The sequence below is a fragment of the Falco cherrug genome, chromosome 4 (genome assembly GCF_023634085.1).
Source record: "Falco cherrug isolate bFalChe1 chromosome 4, bFalChe1.pri, whole genome shotgun sequence".
Classification (NCBI taxonomy): Eukaryota; Metazoa; Chordata; class Aves; order Falconiformes; family Falconidae; genus Falco; species Falco cherrug.
Genome location: NC_073700.1, coordinates 56,901,898 through 56,924,236, shown reverse-complemented (window position 1 = coordinate 56,924,236; position 22,339 = coordinate 56,901,898). Strand labels below are relative to the sequence as shown.

The 22,339-nt window shown below is 45.8% G+C and overlaps 1 protein-coding gene across 1 annotated transcript in view; it reads right to left on the bottom strand.

Moving 5' to 3' along the window:
* LOC102048607 (sodium channel protein type 5 subunit alpha) overlaps positions 1-22,339 on the bottom strand; it is a 217,677-nt gene extending 195,338 nt beyond the window's left edge. The window contains exon 1 of the mRNA XM_055709512.1: positions 22,176-22,339. The gene's annotated coding sequence lies outside the window, so the exon portion shown is untranslated. The remainder of the gene's footprint in view (positions 1-22,175) is intronic.

The following is a 22,339-nucleotide window of genomic DNA, read 5'->3' as shown; positions in this document are numbered from 1 at the left end:
CAAGTGCACACAAACTTTTTGAGCCTCTGAACTGAAGCCCAGCCCCAAAAATTCCTGTTGCTATTTTTCATTCTTTGACAGTAGCACCCAGAGGCCCCGTATGAAATTGCTTTGCAGCTAAGCACAGGACAAACTGAACGAAGGGCAGGAAGGTGTGGAGTGATTTGCCTCTTCCACCAGCAAGATGGAAGGGATCCCAGTTCTCCCAGACTTTGCCCAGCAGCCCATGCTCTGCCTCCCCGTGCAAGAAGTGCAGGGGCACAACGAGCTGGGGTGAGACACATTCAGAGGTTTGAAAATCCAAGCAAACACCAGATGAAACTTCTTCCTCGGCAGGTGTGAACATAATCTGGTGTCTATCACCTCAAACAACCATGTTGCCCACCAGCTCTTCCCAGTTCCTCCAAATAGAGTTCAAAGCACTGATTTTGAGCCATAAAACCTCTTCTCCCTGAGGGTACTTAGAAGATACTAGACCTCGAGCACTACAGGTGCAGTCTCTCCAGGCCGTTGTCTGGAGCTCATTCCCCATCCTGCTCTGGAGAGCAGCCTTGTGGGCTCCAGCAATGCTTGTAAGTCAGGCATGTCCTGATGGCTGAGGCGATGGGGGTATCAGAGGAGCAGGAGTGTGGGAGGAGCGCCGTAGCCCAGCTGGCTCACTGGATTTGTGTGTGTGGGAGGCAGGTGTGTCTGCTTGAGAATTTGTACCCTCTTTGCTACACAAACAGGAACACCGAAAACTGAGCTAGAAACGCCAGGATAACCCAGAACCCCAAATCTTAGCTTCATACTTTTCCTTCACATTTCAAAATCCATGTCCCAGAACATGCCTTTATTTAGCCTGAAATTAAATTCCAAGTCTTAATAACCTTCACAGGCTTTAGCTATTTTCCTTCTTGCAACTGAGGCTGGCTTCCATCCCAGCACCCTTCTCTCAGATGAAAGGCTCCATTAAACCCAACCCCTGTTCCGGCACTCCTCCTGGATCACGGGATCATGATTAACAGAGTTTGCTCTCAGATGTGCACAGGGATCAAAGGGTCATCAGCTTTGTTGTACATGCAAAGTGGCAACCTCTTATCTGGACACCAAGCACAGCACCTCGTGGACTTCCCCACCTCCCAGAGTCTGGATTTATGAGCTGAGCTGGCAGCTTCTAGACAGAAAAATGATGCCCATTGCAAAAGGTGCTGATCAAATATGTATTCATGGCTGTGATGAGCACAGCCTCATAACCTTGATCAACTGAAATATTTCCATGTTCAGATCTAGGCTGAGGAGAAGCAGCAAAGTCCTCATCAGCTGCTCAAGGATTCAGAAGGACCAACTTGTTGGCTTGCCTTACAGCCCATCAACAAACCGTGCCTAGTCCATGGGGCTTGTCTCCTGGCAGGGAAATCCTGCTTTGGGCAAGCGGGTGTTCAGATGTGGGTAACCAGGAGTCACTCCTCACACATACACAACAGATTCCAGCAGCTGAGACAAGGGAATGATGCCACATCAGTGGGGTGACCACATTCAATATTGCAGGTGTAATGTAAATCAACAGTCAGAAGAAAGGAGAGCAGCATTTCTGTATGTGCTGCATCACTTGCAAATAGATACTCAGAGCTTCTAGTATTAACTATCGCAGATGCTGAAAAACCAGAATGTACAGAGGACATAGCACTAGTCCTTGCACTAGATTTTTTTTTCCCTTTTTAGCCTAGTTTTCTGAGGAAAAAAAGCTTATCTGATCATGCTGTCTGTCTTTTAATCCCCTCTAATAACTTTCGAATCCATTGCCCAATTTCAACCACACTTGAGACAGAAGTAGGCATTTCAGATGATACATTAAACACCCACTCATCCTATAGAAATGAAGAGCTAAGTAAAATAAATCAATGGTAGTTAGTGTGCCCGCTAGGGTGTAGCTCCAACCCCTTACCCGTTCTGAGAGATGACAGTCAGCATGTCAATCGGTTTAGGGATGCAAATGAATCCTCAGTAAGCCGTGGCACACACTGCCACTTCACCCCACAAGTGGTCAGGAAGAGACTACAGGCTTGAAAGGGCAAGTTAAAGATAAACGAGCTAGATCCACAGGAAATGATGCTGAATTAGTTTTGCTACTCGCAAAGCAACAGGAGCTTTATTTATCCCGTCCAAGGGCAGTAACCTTAGAAAAGCAGAATCAGTGTGGCTGTGCAGGGATTAATGTTGGGGCTTCGTCTCTTATCCTTTTCCGCCTTGAAATGGTAAAGTCTAAAACTTAGCTCCTGAAGAAAGAGGAGGAAAACAACACTGATAAGGTGAATCGATCCCTTAAAGCAACACCCTGCGGAACAGTGAGACCATGAAAGATGTTCAGCTCTCCTTGGCGGCGTTCAGTTCTCATTTTGGTTCAGGGATAGCAACTTCATGCAAAGCCTCTGACCAGGGTGGTAAAGCAGCAGGGAAAGACTCCCACAGGAGCCTGATTGTCGGGCTAAAATCCTACTCTCCTGAGAAGCAGCATATGGTACATGAGAGCTGCAAAAGCAGCCTCTGAATTTACACACCCTTTCAGCTTTATTTCCCTGACTACATGAACCACCTCGTAGATCTGCACCTAGAAACGGAACCTTGCTATCTTAGCAGGAGGTCTTGTGCACACACACACAACGTGCTGAAAGCAAGTTTTAAGCCAGGAGCAGAAATACATCCCAAACCCACGTGCCCTCGCTACAAATGGGTGCAGACAAGCACCAGACTAACAGAACTTTTTCCCACATGGCGAGCTCAACGTGTTTCAAAGCTTCCACACACAAAAAAATAATCTAGCTCAGCTGCTATATATCATGAGAAATGGCTGATGCGCCCAGCACACTGGCAGACTGCCCGGCTACCAGCTGTGGTCTGATTTCTAACCCTGCTAAAAACAGAGATCTGCCAGTGGACACAGTACATCAGAAAGTGCAGAAAACAACGCCTGCCTTCGGATGTGCCTGTGAAACCGCTACCACGGCCAACGCGATGCACACAACACTGTAGGCAACACTTTAGGCAGCTGGGCTATCTTCCCTGTGGCTAGCAATGACCTGGCATCCTGGAAGTCAGTAGGAAAACTCCACCCTGGGTTCTGCCTTGAGGGCAAGAAGTTCAAAGGACTCCCAGACTGGCCTGTGGCCAGACTGAGGAGTGTTTAACCGGGTGCCTGTAAGAGGCATTTCAGACATTCCCATAAAAATGCCATTTCCATGTAAGTCCTACACAGGCAGGCTTGTTCCTCTCCTCTCCCAGTCAAGGAATGCAGCAATTATGCCCACAATGGGAGGTCATCTTCCCGCTCAGCAGCCAAGCTGCTTTCCCATCAGCCAAGCCCTGGTTCTGGAGGCAGCTCTCACCTCAATATCAGCGCCTGACAGGCAAACCAGAGCTGCTGGCTTTGAAAATGAGAAGGACGAGGTACAATTTAGATGACTGGGAGGCCAAACTAGACCTGGAATTGTTTTTTGCGGTTGGCCGGTGCAGATCTGAAAGGTCCATGATCTCTAGATACCTTGTGCTCTGTCCTTCTCTCCTGCCCACGTGAACACTTCCCAGGCAGCTGGTAGACACCCAGTCCTAGAATAAGGATTGGTACTATCTTAACTACAGCAAAGTGAACCTCAGCTGTAGCGTGATAGGTGTCTTCTAAGTACTGCTAGGAATATAGTAGATAATACCACCACTTGAGGCTTGACTTAGCACTTGGTCTTGATCAACACCCAATTCAGAGGAGGTGGGAAAAAAAGTGTGACAGCGATGTCATTTCATGCCTTCACCATTTCCCCTACTTGTTAAAGAGTAGTATATCTGCACAGGTGGTAACTGGTGCCTAACTTATGAGTCAACTTATGAGCTGCAGCTCCCAAGGCTCACGGGTTTATTGTGAGTGCAACAAATAGCCTTGGGTGTGCAGCATTTGTTGTGACAAGCTGGAAGAAGCCCATGGATCAGATGGTGAAGCTGTTCTTCCTACTAGCAGGTACACTTGTCTTCTCTGCTGAACCAGCAGTGCACCTTCTTCTCCTTTTGCCCTTAACTTCTCCTCCTTTTTGACTACTTTTAAAATATTTTACAGATGTCGTGTGCTCATGGCTAATCTCTCTAACACACTTTGAGCAGTTTTGTTGAGTCTGCATTTTCAATCTATATGGGGCTACCATCAGGGTTAGAGCCACTCATACCAACACACTTTGAATTCTCTGTCATTCCTACAGCACAGTCTCCACTTGCATGGCGAACTCCACGCAGAGAAAAAACCAGGAAGGCCCCCAGGAGAGGTCTGTTTTGAGGATTGGAGAGCAAAATAGACCTTGGCTGAAAAACTCAGCATCCCTGAAGACAAAACCTTTTTTTTTCCCCTTTTTTTCTGTTTGATCACCTAAGCAGCACATCCTTGCCATCGTACTTCAGCAAAGCGCGCAGTGAGAGCGCAGACACTCTAGGTTCATATGGCACCAAGGCAGAGACAGAGGCACCTCCAGGCAATGTCTGAGGTCATACAAGAGCACTGCCATGCAAGTTGTGTTCTCTCCACACCTGATTAACCACTCACATGCAGTTTCTGTTCATGAAAAGCCTGAATCCAGTGCTGTCTCTTGGGGAAGGAGGTACTCCTGCTTGGAAGGAAGCAAAAGCAAGGTGATGGGGAATGTTCTCCTAAGCAGAATTCAAGGCAGGAAGGAGTGGGGAAGGTTTTGGAGAGAAGAAAAAAAAAAAAAAAAAAAGCATGGTGGTGAAGATAGGAACTCTGGAGAGCTATGGGTGGAAATATCTTTCATCAGGCCCCTGGGACTGGAAGGTGCATGCTGGGGCTATCTCTGGAGGTTCGAAGAGGTGATCCAACAATTTCTTTGCTAGTGTACAGTGCAGGGCCAACTCTCTGCTGTGAAGGACTCTGGGCATGCAGTTTGCCATCAGCAGACACAGGTCTCCTCCCTGGAGAGGCAGCCCTCTCCTCCAAAACTGTGACTCCCTTTGTCTCAGCTGCTGCAGCCTTTCCTTTGGAGGATGTCTCAGCCCAGCCCAAGCTGCCTTGAGACTGGTGGAACTGGCAGTAACTGCAGAGCTTCCCAGCCCAACTGGATCAGACCTTGGGAAACTGTCACAGCCCTCACTCCAGCCCCATGCTGAGTCTGTCCTGTGACTTCACCCGTTCTCCCCACCCGGAGAAACAAGTGTCGTGTCACATTCAATAGAAGCCAGGAACACTTTTTGGACATTCAAAGCGCTGCCATTAAAAAATAACTTTTAAAAATAGTGGCAAGTAACACATATGAATACCTTCTTTGACTTAAATCTAAACGTGTGCTTGTGCTCACAGCACCACACCGTAAAAACACATTGTCATCCAAAGCTTTTACCTCCATTAATACAAAATTTTTGCCACTTCCAATACAAAATTGCCGCTTTGGTGACAAAGAAGAGGCGTTCAGATTTTCAAAATACAGACGAGGCCCCTATGGATACTCAGGCATAAAAGTCACCATTTACCAAAAGAAGGTTTTCTCAGTCTGTAATTAAACAACTTGGAAAGCGACTGGCCTCACACCCAAGATGTTATTGCCTGGATCAGTGCTTTACACATGGAGGGGGAACTAGAAAACTGTATCAAATATAAAATGTTGTTGACTGTCAAGAAACCATGAAAAGCACAATAAGCATCACACATTCACTTTAGAAATTTGAGGGTGCAGAATGGGAAAGAAAACCAAAACTAGTAACACCAAAAGACACAAAACATAATTTCTATTACTCAATATACAGCTGTAGTAAATGCTTAAAGTGCTACTTACTTAATGTTAAGACCCATTATTTTGACCATGGGAACAATTATAAGACAGAGGTGGTCCTGGTGATGGGTGAGGATGAATGAGAGCTCTTTCCCTCACCAGCACTCTCTGTAGTTTCTTCCACCTTCCTCTGCTTCATCGTTCCTTTGCCTCCTGGAGGCTCAACCCACCAGAGGAAGAAGATGGGATGGAGTAGAGCAGCCACGGCTGCAAGACTCCAAGGCTCAGCAGTGTGGGGAAAGGTGAGCCTGAGAAATCATGTTTTGTCCATTTCTAATTTGGATACTCTCAGGTTTCCCATTAGCAGCAGTGAGGGATGACTCACCGCTCACCAAATCCCCTGCACACCAGAACTTGGACTGAAGCACTCTGCACACACACTGAGTCTGCAATGGAGCAAAAAAGAAACCCATGGCCTCCTGTGGTGATGGGGACCACAGAAGCATGCGTCCCTCCACCCATCCCTGGCATCCCCCAGTACTCTGCAGGATCCAGACTGCAGCATAAGGTAGGGCAGGCTGCTGGCCTAATTCCCCAGTCCTCCCAGTTCACAGCGGTGCAATAAACCAGCTTTCCCAGCGCAGAGGATGGTGTCACACTGAGCACACCTAGGTCATGCAGTGCAGAGCCCCGTTAGAGATCCCTGGACTAACTCCAAATGAGTAAAAGCATCCATAGCATATAATACAGCAGCACATGACAATAGTAGGTCAGGTCCTAGAAGCAATAAACCCACATTAGCAGCGTGTAAAACTATGCTAAGTAGCCTCTCCGGTTGTGCCCTGAAATAAAATAGCCTCCTCTGGTAGTTCTTTACTGCAACCACTTACATGAGCGCCTGTGATTTTTTAGGTGCACAGCAAAAGCTCTTGGGGCATGGACTGCCCCTTGGGCACAGTGGGATGAGGAGGGGTGATACGGACCCCCGCCAGCTCATGCAATCAGCCACAGAGAGATAGTGCTGCTCTTGCAGCAGGGCTTGCCCCCACCTGGTGCGTGGCTACCGGCAAGGGGCATGGGACGAGAGGCGCTGGGAGAAGCAGTGCCTCCTTGGGGTGAAGGGCACCCCTTTGACCAAAAGTATGGGAACCTGACTGCTTCTGAACTGAAGAAGTATACACTTGAATCCAAAAGTAGGATCTAGAAATTGCCAAAACTAAAAGTACTCTGCCGCCTCAGTAAAGCCAGTGAAGAGCAGCTTTCCCACCAGCCCAGTTTATCATTATTATTGACATTTATTATTACTCCCAGGGCACGTAAGATAGGTAGATGGTCCCTGCCACAAGGCTCTTACAAAGAGCCTAAATTCTTTATACAGAATCCATGTTTCTTCCAGGGGACACCATCCCACAGCTGATACTAGGATGAAAGGGAACGCAGCAGAGATTGCGCTTTTGTTACACATTTTTCCAGAAAATAACTGATTAAAGTTTGCATTCCAAATACAACTATGCTGTAGGCTTACAAAAAAATCTTCTCATTTGAAAGTCATTTTCCTCCTCTGCATCTAGGACAATCAGCAGCATGAAACAGAAAATAATAATAAATAAATATGCATCAGCCCAGAGTTCATGTTCAGTCAAAGCCAGGAGGCCTTGCGTGTCTCGCTAAGGGACCCCAGCATCAGTGGGCTTGAAAGACTGAATTCTGATGCTTTCAGAAAATGGAAGAAAATCTCAGTGGCTTGTAGGGATTCAGTCACAATTTGGGAAGTTATCCGTCCTCCTCACACAACCCTTGGTGCTCAGCCCGCTGACCCAGTGCTATAGCTCACCTCCCAGCCTGGGCTTTCCCACAGAGTAGAGGGCTTCTCCTGAAGTCCTCAGTGTTTCAGCCCAGGCAGAGCACGCTGAGGCCACTGACTGTCCCAGTGATGCTGTTTTTTGTGGTCTCTGGCTTAGGATGAAGTCAGAGAGGAGCCATTTACTGCTTGGCTGCCAAAAGACAGTGGCTGTAGGATGCCGACCCTGGTATCATTTTACTAAGTCCCAGTTATGTGTGGGCTGTTAGCAGAAACACAGAAGAGGGTGGCACGATATTGCAATCACACTTCATGTGGGGAAAAGACCATATTTGCAGCTGCCATCATGGGATATGATGTGGGAACATGTACCCGACCACTTTGTATTAACGGCTGGGGGCTTGTAGCCCCCCTCGGTCTGTCCTTTATTAAAAAGGAGGCATCAAGGTTTGGTGATGTGAAGCAGATCTACCGTGAAAGGACTTCACCCTTAATGAGATGCTGGGGACTTTTCCCTTTCCTAATTTCCCAGATCCCTCCAACACCCGCTGCATCGACCTTCAAATCCCACGTTGGCCATGAAGTGCAGAGCCTGCACAGTCACTCTCCCTGGGCACTGAAGGGCTCAAAAAAGTTTCTAGATCCATCCTATGTCAACCAAAATGTCTTGTGTGGTGCAAAGAAATGCTGCACACACTCTGTAGTGCAAAATGCTTTAAAAAAAGAAAAAACAATGAAAGGAAGTCAAGAATAACACATATAACTTGGATGCCAGTGATAGAGTACAAAGGCCCAGTGAGTAAACCGTAGCTACAGACATTGCTGGACTTTTTAGGTACAGGAAGGTACTTTTCAAATACATAAGGAATAAATTGTGTCTTGTAAGTACTGCCAGGCACAACACCACGGAAAGGGCAGAAATGTTCAATACATATTTCTGTTCTGTACTTGGGAAAAAAACATGCGATGGAGCACTAATATGCTGAGAATGACATTCCTTCCAATTTAAGAACAATAAAGAAGTACCATATACACCAGCTTCTTTAGCTAGACTTTCTAAATCAACAAGTCAGGATAATTGCACCCAAGAGTTACTACAGGCTTGGCCAAGATGTACTCTGAATATCAATGTGGCTTTCCTAGATAGTGGGACACTGTTGTAAAGTACCAGAAAAAAAACACAGTTGTGGCAGTATTTTATACAGATAAACAGAAAGATCTGAGTGACTGTCGGCCTCTCTGCCTTCTGGGTAAAAGAGCAGAATAGCTGATGCAGAGCTTGGTTAATCAGGGCTCAGAGAACAGTAATATAATTTGATGGGAACATTACCCCTGTAGAGCATTTCAGTTCTGATATCCAAAACACAAGGGTTATGGTCATAAACTAGAAAGGTTTAGAGAACTATCACTAAGGACAACTACAGGCTGGGAAGCAGGCTCATAGTAAATGCTGTGGAGAGCTCAATCATACCAAAGATAAAGTAAAAGGATGAGTTAATCACTATACCAGCACCCTTGCACAAACACAGCTACAACACTACTACTCCATGTATTACAGAGTACTTTGCAGTCTGTCAGAGTAAGATAGAAGAAATCCAGTGGTCAGGAACGAGAACAAAAGAAATATAATATGGGCGTAATGTGCACACTTTTAAGAACATAATTTAACTAGGTTACTAAAAACTGAAGAACAGAAAATCCATCCTCCTCCATTCCTGTTTTCTGGATGGCATATGTTGTAGCTCAAACATTAATTATGAGGAGCTTTTTGCTATTCTGGAGACAGAGCAGATCATCAGTTTCACTTTATGGTTTTATAATCCCTAAAGTATGGGGTTGAGCCTAAATTTTATTGTTGTTTTTTGGGCTTGTTTTTGGTTGTTTTTTTTTTTTTTTTTATATCCCTCTACCAAATGAACAGAAAGGCACAAACTGAAATCCCATACCTGGGCTTCAAAATACCATACCACACGGTGTGTATAGAGCTCTGCTATAAAATGTGATGGGAGGGACAAGAAAGCTATATATGTAAAATAAACAGATGCAACAGCAAAAAGTAAAAATTACTGCAGATCTAGACAGGGTCAGGGTCCCTCACTGCAGAAAGGTGGCTCAAATCTCTGCTCCTTTTCTTCTCCAGCGCCTGCTGCCACCGGGGCTGCATTACAGACAGGCAAGCATCGCCCTGCGACACCACCTAATTGGCACCCAGCCTTCCAGGGAGTGGGAGATAGTCAGGCTAAAAATAGGCTGTCCTCTGTTTTGGCTCTCCCTGCCTTCCGCCCCCCCTGCAAAGGCACAGGGCTGGCGGTCCAGGAAAAAACATCCAGAAAAGCAGCAGCCTCAGTGCAGGGAGCTGGCTGGTATTTTGAGGAATGGAAGAATGAGATGAGGTGCCATCGGGGTGATGCTGAGCATCGTGCAGATGGCCCCTGCCTGACCTCCTGCTTCTGGGAAAGAGCCATTTCCACCACCTTTAGCACGAGAGCTGCAACCTGAACCCCCGGTCCCATCGGAGGTGTGGGGACAGAGTGGAGCCACACAGCCCATCCCTGCCCTACGGGATGCTGTCCCCAGCTGACCCACAGCCAAAGCAAAGCAGCTCTCGCGGCAGCACCCGCGGCAGCTCCCTTGTCGTTCCCCACTTGAAAACTCCCTCCAGCCACCCTGTTATCCGGCAGAGGCCTTTGCTTCAACAGTCCGTGCAATTTCTGGTTCAAGCAATCAGCATTTACAGGCAGCAAAGCCTCACAGGACAGCTTTTAATAGGAATTTCATTGACATTGAAGATCTTCATAGGACTTTGATGAACACTTGAACTTTAGTCTGACATTTAAGTGCCTAAAACTCTGTATGAAGCCCAAATTAAGAGATCTTACATTCTGCTATCGATGCTTTCTCTCATATGCACCTCTACAAAACTCCCAAACCTCAGTAACATTTCAGAAAGCATTGGTTCTGCTTTTAACTGGACACGACAAGTCAAAATCAATTAGAGATTGATCTCAATTTTGCTTTTTTTAAAATTTACTTTTGGTGTGCAGTTCAGTAACCAAAGTTAGGAACTGCAATCAATGAAGCTACACTTGCTTTGTAGCAAAGCTATTGCCTAGACTATAAGATGTTTTGCAAAGTTTCCCAAGCTCGTAGAGGCAGCTGTGTAAATGATGTCACTTACTGAATTCTCCGGGGTGCTCTAACAGCAAGACTGATGGGTAGCCTAATACATTGTGTAGTTGCTGTAAGCAATAATCTCCCATGCTAATCACAACTTTCACATTCATTAACATTACAGGAACCTCCTGAAAGAAATCATGTACCAGGGAACCATTCAAACATACGCAAAGCTGGCTATCTATGGCCATAAAGCTAGCTTTCAAACTGGCATTGGAAGGAACATACCCAACATATTTTACATCCCACAGACCTAAATGTGTGAGCTGCCGCTTCTTGAGTCCTGCAAAGCACTGTGCATGTTCAGCTGCCACAATGCAAAATGAAAAAAAAACCGATGGCGCTCTGCATTCAGGGTGAGATCCTGGTCCACTGAAGTGAGATGAGAAAATGCCCTTTTGCAGAAGCGTTCCTCCATGTGTGGCTGCTCAGCTTATTTCCTGCCAGAGGAGGATTTTGGCTTAACGTTGGGGAGGGATAACTTGACAGGCTCACAAAAGTTAAGGGAGTATTACTCCTTGGCTGCCCCCAGGGACCGTCCTACCATAAAAACAGTACAGGTGGCACAGTCCCACCTTGGAAAATGAACCTATCAGCCACAGGGCTGATGGGGCTGTTGTTAGCAGCTGCACGGCCATGCCATGGTGGTCAGCAGCACTCCCTGATTTACAAAGCTGCTATCAGTCCAGGGACAAGAAGCTGAAAATGAAGGTGCCCAAGAGGAGTGCATGGGATGAGGAAACTCCCTGAATGGGCTTGCCCACACACAGGGAAATACCCTTTGCATTTTGCAGCACGCGGGCTACTGGACCTGATGGGGGCACTGATGGTCCCTCCAAAGTATGTTTTAAAACAGCTTTCTCCTGGTCCTGGCAGACAAGCAGCGCTCCAGAATAACCTCTCTGACAGAGACAGAGCTCCTTAGCTACCCAAACCAAGGGCACTAGCTTGCCATTAACCTACACCATTTTCAGCGCTGAGTGCGCACACGCATGGTGTGTGTTTTCCCTGGCTGCTTGTGATCTTTTAAACTCCAAAATAACGATGCATGCAGTTAACTCTTGCTCCTTTCCTCCTAGAGGTGGCTTGGCCAGCAAGGACATTGCAGAGGACAGGGCACAGCTCATCACGTGCCTCTGCATTGGATCTGCCTGGGACAACCAGGTGGTTCGCAGCCTCACACTGCTACGATTTATCCTTTGGGGTCAGAAGACCCTGTTACTGTTCATCAAGAAAAAAGGCAGCCAGCACGCGTGCATGTCGCTCCCCTAGCAAGACGCTTAAGATTAGCTCAGAAAGCATACCTGGCCTTCAACACCCTATGCAATATATAGGGGGAAAAAACATTTTGATCTGCAACCAACTGCAGAGGGTGGGTTTGTTTTATCAGGGAAGGCACAAGCTGTTGCAGAGCGGGTCAGGGAGGAGGAGTCCAAAGGTGGCTTTCAGCCACCTCCATGCTGCTTTGATCCCAGGGCCATGCTGGCCGCAGGCCAGTCCCTGCTGTGGGCTGCATTAATCTGCACTGGCTGCGGGTGCCTCCCAGGAGGCTCAGTGGCAGCTGGGGATTACCACGGTCAGGGACGCCCTCCATTTTCCCTTCCTCGTACCACTCACAGCGATGGTCAGGGCAAGGGAAGAAATAGCCACAGCTTCGTTGCATGGGTGCACATAGGTAGTGGGTATCCTCAGTGTATCCCCTATGGCCTCTCATCCCCGTCTGCACCAGCTTCTTGCAATAGCTGGGCACACATGTCCCATCGGACACCACAGATATGCCAATTCCCAGCAAAACGGGGAATATGCAACTGGTGGACCTGGAAATTGCATTTTTCAATATCCCTGCTTCATTCCTCATTTGGTTATATATATATATATTTATATATATGTATAAAATATTTATTTTATATATACATATATGCATATATATGGCTATTAATCCATATCTGATGCATGTAAGTGAGCAGCAGTACCAACACAGTCAAACATTCTCCTCACACACAGAAAGAATCAGCTATGACAGCGCCTGGGGCAAGATTAGAACAAGAAGGCCATAGTCCTCTGGGACATCATCTTTGACCCTCTTTCACCTCCTCCAGTCTTTTCACAGGACCACAGGCTCTGTCACCGCTGGGGGCACCTCTGGTCCCTGACTCCTGACACCCACTCCTCAGCAGACAGCACATGCAGACCTATCGACAGCCTCCTGAAGCCAACATGGATCTTTGGCAGGTCTGGATCAAGCACTAAACCCATATGATGGAGCCTTTTCAGATGTGACTTCAAAAAAGTCTGAAAACCTAGGGCTTTGTTTCCAAGTTCTCTTTAAAACTATACAATTATAGCCTACACCTAGCATTACCTGATCTCCTGAACCTGGTTTAAGTAGGTTAAGCAGTCACTGGCCTGGCAATGGGTCATGAAACATAAAATATAATACAATATGGTATAACACAATAAAAAAAAATCTGTGAACAACCCACATCACCTAAGTAATCTGCTTCCCTATGGATGTCTGGTAGATTCATTGCTGTGTAGTATAAGGCTGAGTCACCTTGCAGCCACTTTCTTCCGTATGACACTCCTTTGAGTTGCTCTAAGGCCTACCCAGGAACGTCCTTTGCCAACACTTGCAAAATCCAAATATTTTTTAGCCCTCAAACTGTCCAGTGGGTTCAAAAGCTACAGGAGAGGACAGGTGCATAATGACAGCAATGGGAAACCGACTGAAAAACCAAGCAACAAAAGATGATTTTCTACAGCTTGCACAATGAACCACTAAATACACAGAAAATTAGAATTTCCTGTGCAATGAAGTAATTATGCTATTTCCTTCTTATATTTAACCAATCCAAGCACTAAAGAGATACAAAAGACGTTACGCCAGGCATAATAGTTAATCTAAAAACTCCTAACAGACATTTTTAGAAAATTCCAGGGAGGGAATGAATGATGTTTCAAAGTGTAATGTCAGATCCAAAATCGTCAAAAGGAGCTTTACCTTTGGCTTCACCAGGCTCTGGATCAGGCCCTTAAAATAGTTCTGGAAATGTTCCAGAAAACTTATTTCAGCTACCTTTAAGCTCTGTGCTTTGCAGCTATTCAGTAATTTTCACTGTTAGCATTAAACTGTCCAGGTGACTTTAATGCTCGGAAACAAATCCCCCGTCTCCCTTATGTTGCTTTTACACTGACGCTGCGTCACGAACTTCAATAAACAGCCTCCTGATTCACCCTGTTATGAGACAGCGAGCAGGATTAGGCACCAGAGATGTGTCTAAAAGCCTTGGTTTTGGGTTCTGAACATCACTTTAACTAATTAATAAAAGAAAACCACAGCCCAGAATCTTTCAGTGTCTTCAGACCATAACCTCATATTCAGCCACGTGCTCTGTTCCCAGGAGTCTAGAATCACCAGGTCTCTCTCTCTCTCTTTTTTTTTTTTTTTTTTTGATTATTGTTATTATTATATTGGGGGTCTTTTTTTGCCATCCTGCACACTTCTTTTAAAAAAGTGATGCATGACCCAGCACAGCACTTCTAATTTCTTTCTGGCCTGGCCTGAGAAGCAGCTAACGAGCTGGGAGCTTCGCAGGGTCCTGACTATTGAGCTCACGACACACAGAGCAAGACCTGCCAGCCCAGCACCGCTCAGGCTTCACCAGACGGGGAAAACCTGGGGAAAGCGAGAGGAATCTTTAAATAAAAATAACCATTTTTCACAGTTCTAATGGCACATGAGGAGCAATGCTGCATTTCACAGCTACAGGAGAAAGCAAGTTCCCCAGGCCACCCTGGGCACCTTGCAGACACTCGTTTGGACACCGTGTGCTCACCAAAAAAAAACTTCTGCGCCTCGTCAAGTTTAGGCAACTTCATAGAAAAGCAAACTCAATGTAACTGAAGCAAAACTTCCACTGAAGGCAAAGGAACCCAAGAAGTCAGAGACTTTCCTAGGAAAGTTTCTACCTCAATTTCATATTCCCGTGAAGAATTTGGAGCCTCGATCCAACACTGCCCGAACCCAGCAGGAACAAAAGCACAACAGACCTACGGGAAATTTGTTCTAGACTAAAGCACTAAAGTACTTCTTTAGCTGAAGTATTGCTACAGAAGTATCAGGAAAGGATGGGACATGGGGGGAAAAGCACAGAGAAGATATATTCTGCCTTTTTTTTCCCATATTCATATGATGATTCCTTTTCTTTTTCTCCTTTTAGCTATGACGTATGGTTTCATAACAACTATTTACTTTTCTCTCTTTATCTAACAGCTGTCTGCTGAGAAAGACGGAAAAATAAACTAAACGTTAAAAACAAGAGAAACTATTCATATGCAATGTATAATTGCATGCTATATTTAAATCTTTGTACTTTATCTGTCCAATTATATTTAGTGTCAACAGGAGGGGGAAAAAATCCTCCTTACTTTCTAAAATTAGCAACAGAATTTGTATATTGTTTTCAGATACAACTGCTCTTCCTCAGAAACTTTTGCCAGGGAATAACTAATGGTTGGAGACAGGGAGCCCGCCCGCCTCGGATGTGTTTTGACATTGGCCCGCTAACGGTCACCTAGAGCAAAAAAAAAGGGGGAAGTTCTGAGGGAAAGGGCTGTGTAAAACTGGATTAGCTCTGCCGAAGTCAGACGAATCAATCTGGATTTACGTCGGCGGAGCCGAGGAGGAGGATTCATCCCTCTGCTTGATGAACACAGGGGTGAAAAGAGCTACAAGGACTTCAGCAAAGCGGAGGAACTTTGCCACACGCTGCAACTCCGAAGGGGTTATTTCCTAAGAGACACACAAGCACACGCCAGCAGCAGCCCCTGTGCTCACATGAATGAGACTGACACGCACGCATCGAGGGAGATTAGACCTCTCGACGTGAAAACGCTATTGAAAAGAGATAAGGGGGAAAAAAATAAAAAAATTCTTAAGATACTTGCAGTGCTTTCCAGACCCTCCTGCTGCAGACACTGCTGGCAACGCCTCCGGCCCCTCCAGCAGTGCAGAAGCCGCACATAGCTCGATGTCGGAGGCTGGAAATCGGGCTGGGGAGGCAGCGGAGACGATGTGCTTGGCCCCGGGGAGGGAGAGAGAGAGGGCGGCTGCGTCACGCGTCGCGCCGGCTGTACTAATATGGGGAGCAGCGGTGGCCAGAAATCCTCGTCCGGAAGGGAAGGACAACCCCTGTAACACGAGAGCCGGCACGGGCGCGCGAAGCGGGGAGCAGGCACGCAACCGTGGGGGGCTTCGGAGGGTTCAGGGCTTCCCCAGGCCAAGGGGATGGCACCGTTGGCTGCATCCGACATGGCAGGCAGAGGAACGGGATTTGGAGCAAGGGGGTCCCTTCCCTGCAGCACCCAGGTCTATTAAATGCGGTATAATTACCCTGCTTATAATCAGGAAGGTATTTTAAAGAGGCTTTAGTGTGATTTTATAATTGTGCATTACATAACAGCGACTAACGTGTCAGGCCTCAGACAACACTAAATGCCTGTCTACAGGTCAGTCTGCAGTAACTGTAATGATGCATTTCAGAGCTGCTCAGTCTGAGCTAAACCCCCCCTGTGATTTCATCCTCACCTTGCACCCCCCATCCCTGTCCAGGGGCTTCGACTGCATCTCCTGCGGGGCAGCCGCTCGCAGAGCCCCCTCCCATCACCAACAGCCGACCTCCCATCCCTCTCCCTCACCCCATGCCCACTCGCCATGGCTACATTACGGGGAAAAACAAAAACCACATCAGAGAGCTGCTCCCCTTTAACCAGATGTACACAATTTTCTGGGTTTGTTTTTGTTTGGATTTTTTTGTTTTGAGTTGTGTTTTTGGGGTTTTTTTCCCAGTTTATTTAATCATCACTTTTTTTAAAGTTCACGTTTCTTGGGATTTCCCAGGGGCGGTGTCTGTGCTTGCACAGCCCAGCAGCAGAGATGCTCCTTGGAGGACTGAAATGGGCTGGCAGCGGGGCATAAAATCTGAGCTGGCTCCTACAGGGGTGGATTCTTGCTGGCTGAAAATAACTAGAAATGATCCCTGTGTGTTGTCCTGTTTTGATTACCCAGGACCAAGGTTCTGTAAACCTGGAGCCGTGATGCACGCAAAGCTTGTCAGACCCAGCATGCTGTAAGCCAGCTGGGAGGAATGTTGGCGTATTCAGCCACCAAGGCACTAACAAAACTGTCTGTTTCTTTGGATAAAGTGGCCATATCTTTACGATAAGAAAAAGAACCTTGGCAAAATCACTTTAAAAAACCTACAGTCTTTGAGAATGGATTTTGGCCTAAAATGTTAATATCTGAAATCTATCTTCATCTAATGGATCTCAAAATAACTTGTTCATGCTCAAGTTTCTGCATAACTTCTTATTATATAGATGATTTTATTTTCTCTAGGGCTTTTAAAAACATCAGAAAAACCCTCAACCACAACTCCCTCCTCCCAAGACCCTTTCAAAACTCAAGACCTGGCTTTTTGTTCAAAATCAGCCTTCAAATGCCCTAAATACTGAGAGAGACTCCTTAATTCCGACACAGACACCTTAATCCTGCCCACGGTCTGCATTCAGTCACCCCACTTTTCTACACTTAAGCATGAACCTGACACCAACAAGACTTTTTAAATATTCCACACTAATAATGGAGTTTGATTAAAACTAAAAGCGCACAAGTTGCAGATGCCTTTCAAATAATAACTTGGACACAGAGCGGTTTTAGTACCTCAGGAATCCAGCAAGCTTTAAAACGAATCTATAACCTGTTGGTAGGGCTCTCACCATTGCAATAGAAAGCCTCTGTGGCAGAAGTTTAGTGAACCACGAAAGTTCAATTCAAGCTGAAAGATGAAATAATCTAGTACAGAATGGACTTATTTTTTCCAAGATAAAAAAGAAAATATTCTATTTTAAAAATTAAATTAAAAAGGCAAAGGGAGAACTCAGAGCTTATAAGAGTTTTTAATTTTTCTGCATGTTTTGGTACAACATGATTATTATTTGATGTGTGATATCTCTACATTTAAAAAGCTCTTGCAATATTATGATAAAAATAAAACCCAAGCCATTCTTGTCATGCAGAACTGTGATTAAGAAAGGCTTTGTTCATTACAAAGAGCAGGGAGGCATGTTTTTGCCATGAAAGATAAGGGATCTTTTGACATCAATGAAAATTTTGCACACAAAAGATTCACAAGGTGACCTCCTCACAGGAGGCCAAGCTGCACCCCCTCAAAGATGGGCGTGTTAGAAGAGAGGGAATTTTCATGGTTCATTTGCCATCTTTCCTGGAAATATTCCTCTGTGAACTGGGACTGATAAGAAAGCTAAAGCGCAGGGGTACAAACGGTCGTCATGACAGCTGGTACTACATGCATTTAACAAAACCAGTGTGTCCACTCTGACACCAGCCCACTTAGGAACTGGGATGGGGGATAACTTTGGTAAATTTTTCCTCGTTCTTCTCCCAGACTGAAATCTGGGATCTCACTCACTGCAACTGGGCAGCCCAGAGCTGGTCCAGTAACACCACAGCAGAATGAGTGAGAAATAAATAAGGAAATGTTATTAATCTAAGGAAAACAAGGTACATTTGAAAGTGCGATCTTATCACCTGCAGCTAAACTTAAAGGAAGCCACTGTCTGTATAATGGAGCAAAAGGATCCTCCACAACAAACTTTCTGAACTACCTGGATCTCTTCAGTGACACAAAAAAACACAAGAAGGAGAGAGGGGTTAGGGACATTCCAGTTCTGGAAAAGTTTTCTTTTCCTCATTATTAGTAACTCTAATTACTTTGAAAGAAGAGCAATGAGATAAATCCTGCAGAGCCAGAAATGTGACCTGATTTCCTTCCTGATTTAGAAACTGTCACTTTGCAAGAGAAACCCAAAGAGACAGAGCCAGGTCAAAGTGGGCCCATCAGTTTGGTTTGCAGAGTAAATAACAAACTAAGATCAACAGAAATATCACCAGTGTTTTCTTTTGGTAGGTGTTCATAAGAACAACTCTATTTAAATGATAAATAACAGAAGTTTACCTGAACTCTTTGCTGTCATACATGACACCATGGAAGAGAGATTCACTAAAAGCAAACAGGAATATACCCAACCGACTTCATGTATTTTCCTTCAGGTTAGACGGTAAAAGCGAGAGGCAACGGCAGAATTTCAACTATAAATTGCTTCATACTATGATTAAGGCCCTACCTCAAGACAGCATGTAAACACAAAGCTGAAAAGTCAAGCATGCACTTAAGAGTGACGCTGCTCCTGTGATACCTGAGTTTTATTTAACAGAACTGAGAAATTACTTGTTGTCACCTTTTAACTATCAGAGCTGTAATTTTCCAAAGTAATTCTTGAGGACAATTGGAGACAACTTACAAGGTAGTAATTTTCAGGAAGAACTGAGCACCCACCCTTTGAAAACAACAGGTCTTTTCTATATTTTTCAGATTGAGCCTCCAAAACCTAAGGCATCTAAGGTTATAATAGATAATAACCTGTTCCTTCTGAAAAGCATGACCAGGATTTCCGAACAACCACCAACACGTTTTAATATGTGATCCAAAATGTTCTTTACATACAGAGAGAATTCCTTCAGGATAATAAGCAGAAAACGGGGGAGAGAAGGGAGAGAAGGGAGAGAAGGGAGAGAAGGGAGAGAAGGGAGAGAAGGGAGAGAAGGGAGAGAAGGGAGAGAAGGGAGAGAAGGGAGAGAAGGGAGAGAAGGGAGAGAAGGGAGAGAAGGGAGAGAAGGGAGAGAGTCAATCACTGTCTAATACCATAAATAGGATCATTTAAAGAAATTAAAACTAGCTACATTTCACAAACCTCCCCTGTCCATCAGGGTGTCATTTCCTATCAGTACATTTTAAAATATAAATTTGACAACACATTTAAGTCAAGAACACAGCAACTACTCAACATTTTTCTGTAGTCTGTAAAAGTGCTGAGAGGTATTAGCTGGTGCCACAGGTGTTAGTCCATCATAGTGAGAACCGAGGCCGTTTCCTGATTCAAGCCAGGACTAAAATGCTTTCAATTCTGTTGCAGTTTTAAAGTCTGTACCCATAAGCTGTCATTCAGTCAGGAAGCCTCATGATCTACATACACCCTTCGTGGTCAAGGTATTTAGGCTACATACCCAATGATGCAACTGAATACCTTCATGAGCTCTGACAAATGATTGGGGGTATGAAACAATACCAGTTCTCTACCATACTGTACAGAGGGTTTGCATGCTTTAAATCTGCAGGACTCCTCACCACATAAAATACGTCTCCGTACAAACACGGGCATCAGGATCTGACCCTCTGAGTTTGTAAAAACCCTTTAAGAGTTTCAGTCAGAAGTGCAAAGCTGTACTACGAATGGATTCAGAATGAGTGTCAAGAACTGAGGAAAAACCACATTACAACATCAAACTCCAATCACTTACAAGTAAGATAGTCATCTATGATTGTTTCTGCCAATACTGTGATCTGCCTCATACCAAAGCTTACACAAACATCGCTAAAGGCTGAGACCTTTTGGTACATTAATCTAAAAAATCACAACTTGCCGGGCAGGCTTCTATTGCTTAAATGTTGAGACACTTGCCCCCAAAGGACATGCTTTTTTTTTCTTAAGGACCCTCTATTTCCGAAGCTCTCTGTCAACTGTGCTTGCCATTTGAAAAGGCTACACCAGAAAAAAACCCAAAAAATTACCAAAGGCAGTGGACATCGCTCCAATCCCATTTGCATCATTCCCATCCTGTCCTGACAGCGGGCTCCCCTCTACTTTTTTTGGAACTAGGTATCTCATTGGAGGCAATGCGCTCAAACCACCAGCAGCAACACTCTCAAGACCACCACTTTCTTGGTTCGTTAGAATAAAGGGGTATCACTTCTCACTGCCTCACAGCTCTGACCTTTTCAATTCTCTGCCACCAAAAGCTTAGAGGATCTGCCGGATCCATCTGCAGCTCCACCTGGCCTGCTTTCCCACGCCAAAAGGACGGATCAAATATACGTGTCTGAAAACACAACCCTGCTTTTTCTTCGTACCACCCGGGGGAGAACCCCTCCCCCAGTTTCAGACGAGAAAGAACCTCCAAGACCACTTCTGCAAAGCCCCGAAATCCTGGGAAATCGCAGCAAAACCAACTTCAGCACCTTGGACAGGAGACACGGACGGAAAATCGCCAAAATCGGCTCCTTGGCCCAGAAAACGCTGCGCCTGGACACGACCCTCTAGGACACATCTGCAGGCCTGGTTATTTTTAGTATTGACAAATCCTCTTTGAATCGCTGCGTTTATTCCACCATCCACCCTGTCTTTTGGGAAGAGCTGCTCGCCAACCTGGCGGTGGGAGAAATCAGGGCCACCAACTCTGGATCCGATGCCCGTCTTGCGGGATCAGCAGCTGCCCTGGTTGCAACTGGAAAAAAAAGCTGGGCTCAAACACTCACAGAGCTCAGCTCATCCTTCCCAGGCCAAAGGAGACCTGTTGGCATAGGTGTGCGTGCCTCGTGTGCTTCTCTGCTTCCTAGAAGCTCATCTCCACCTCCTCACCCAAATCTCCAGGAAAAATAAACCAAAAAGTTCTGTTTTATTCCCATTGCAGCCACGCTTCAGTTGCATGAGTTTTGCTTTAATTTAGCTTTCGTTCTCTCTTACAGTGCTCCCAGTATGTCACTGTCCCCCTCGGGGCTGCCTCCATCAAACCACGATCACCTTGCCAGGGTGCAGCACAGCTCTCCCTGTTTTTCTTTTATTTCCATAAGCCAAGACAAGTTTTTAATTTGTGCCGGTAACAACTCCAAACGTTTTAAGCAGAGAGTATCCTCCAAACAGCTTTGAGGTAAGCGGTGCTGTCGAGATACATACTTAAAATATGTCAGTTCTTACAAGTAATACCAGCAATAGTCTCACGATACAGGAGAATGATACATTTTCCCTGCCACCACATAAATACCCGGTCTTATTCATTTCTTCCCTTCCAAACGTGCCACCAAATTCCTGCTCCAACACACCTGACAGCACATGACATTAACCCGACCGTTTGCAGAGTATTTTCCTGTGTTGTTAGTTCTTTCCAGCACTTCTGGGGGTGGGAAGAGAGATGGAAACTAGACAGATTCCCAGCCCAAACTACCCTTCAACAGCAAAATATACATCTATAACTATACCTTCCACCTTTACAGCCCGACGCAAGCTTTGCTGAGCGCCCTCCGCTCCCGCCCGGCCCCGGCCGCCTCCCCGCCACCCTGCCCGGACGGGACGGCTGCGGTGCCACCGCTCCCGCCCGCTCCAAGGGAAAGTTCGGGGAAGGGAAAAAGCCCGGCACTACCAGTTCCTCCTGCACGACACGCTTGGAACCGGACGTCTTTTTGTTTGTATTTTTGTTTGGTTTGTTGTTTTCTTTTTTAATTTTTATTATTATTTTATTAACAAGCAAACAAAAAAGAGAAACTTACATTGGTTTATTTAATTTTTCCTGCTAAACCAAGAGTCCCAGAGCCACTTCATTGTATCCACAGAGTTTTAGTCCCCAAGCGGCACCGTCCCGCGGGAAGGGCCCGGCTGCTGGGCGCGGAGCTGCCCGCCCGCCGCGGAGGGCGCATGGCTCGGAGCCGCCGCG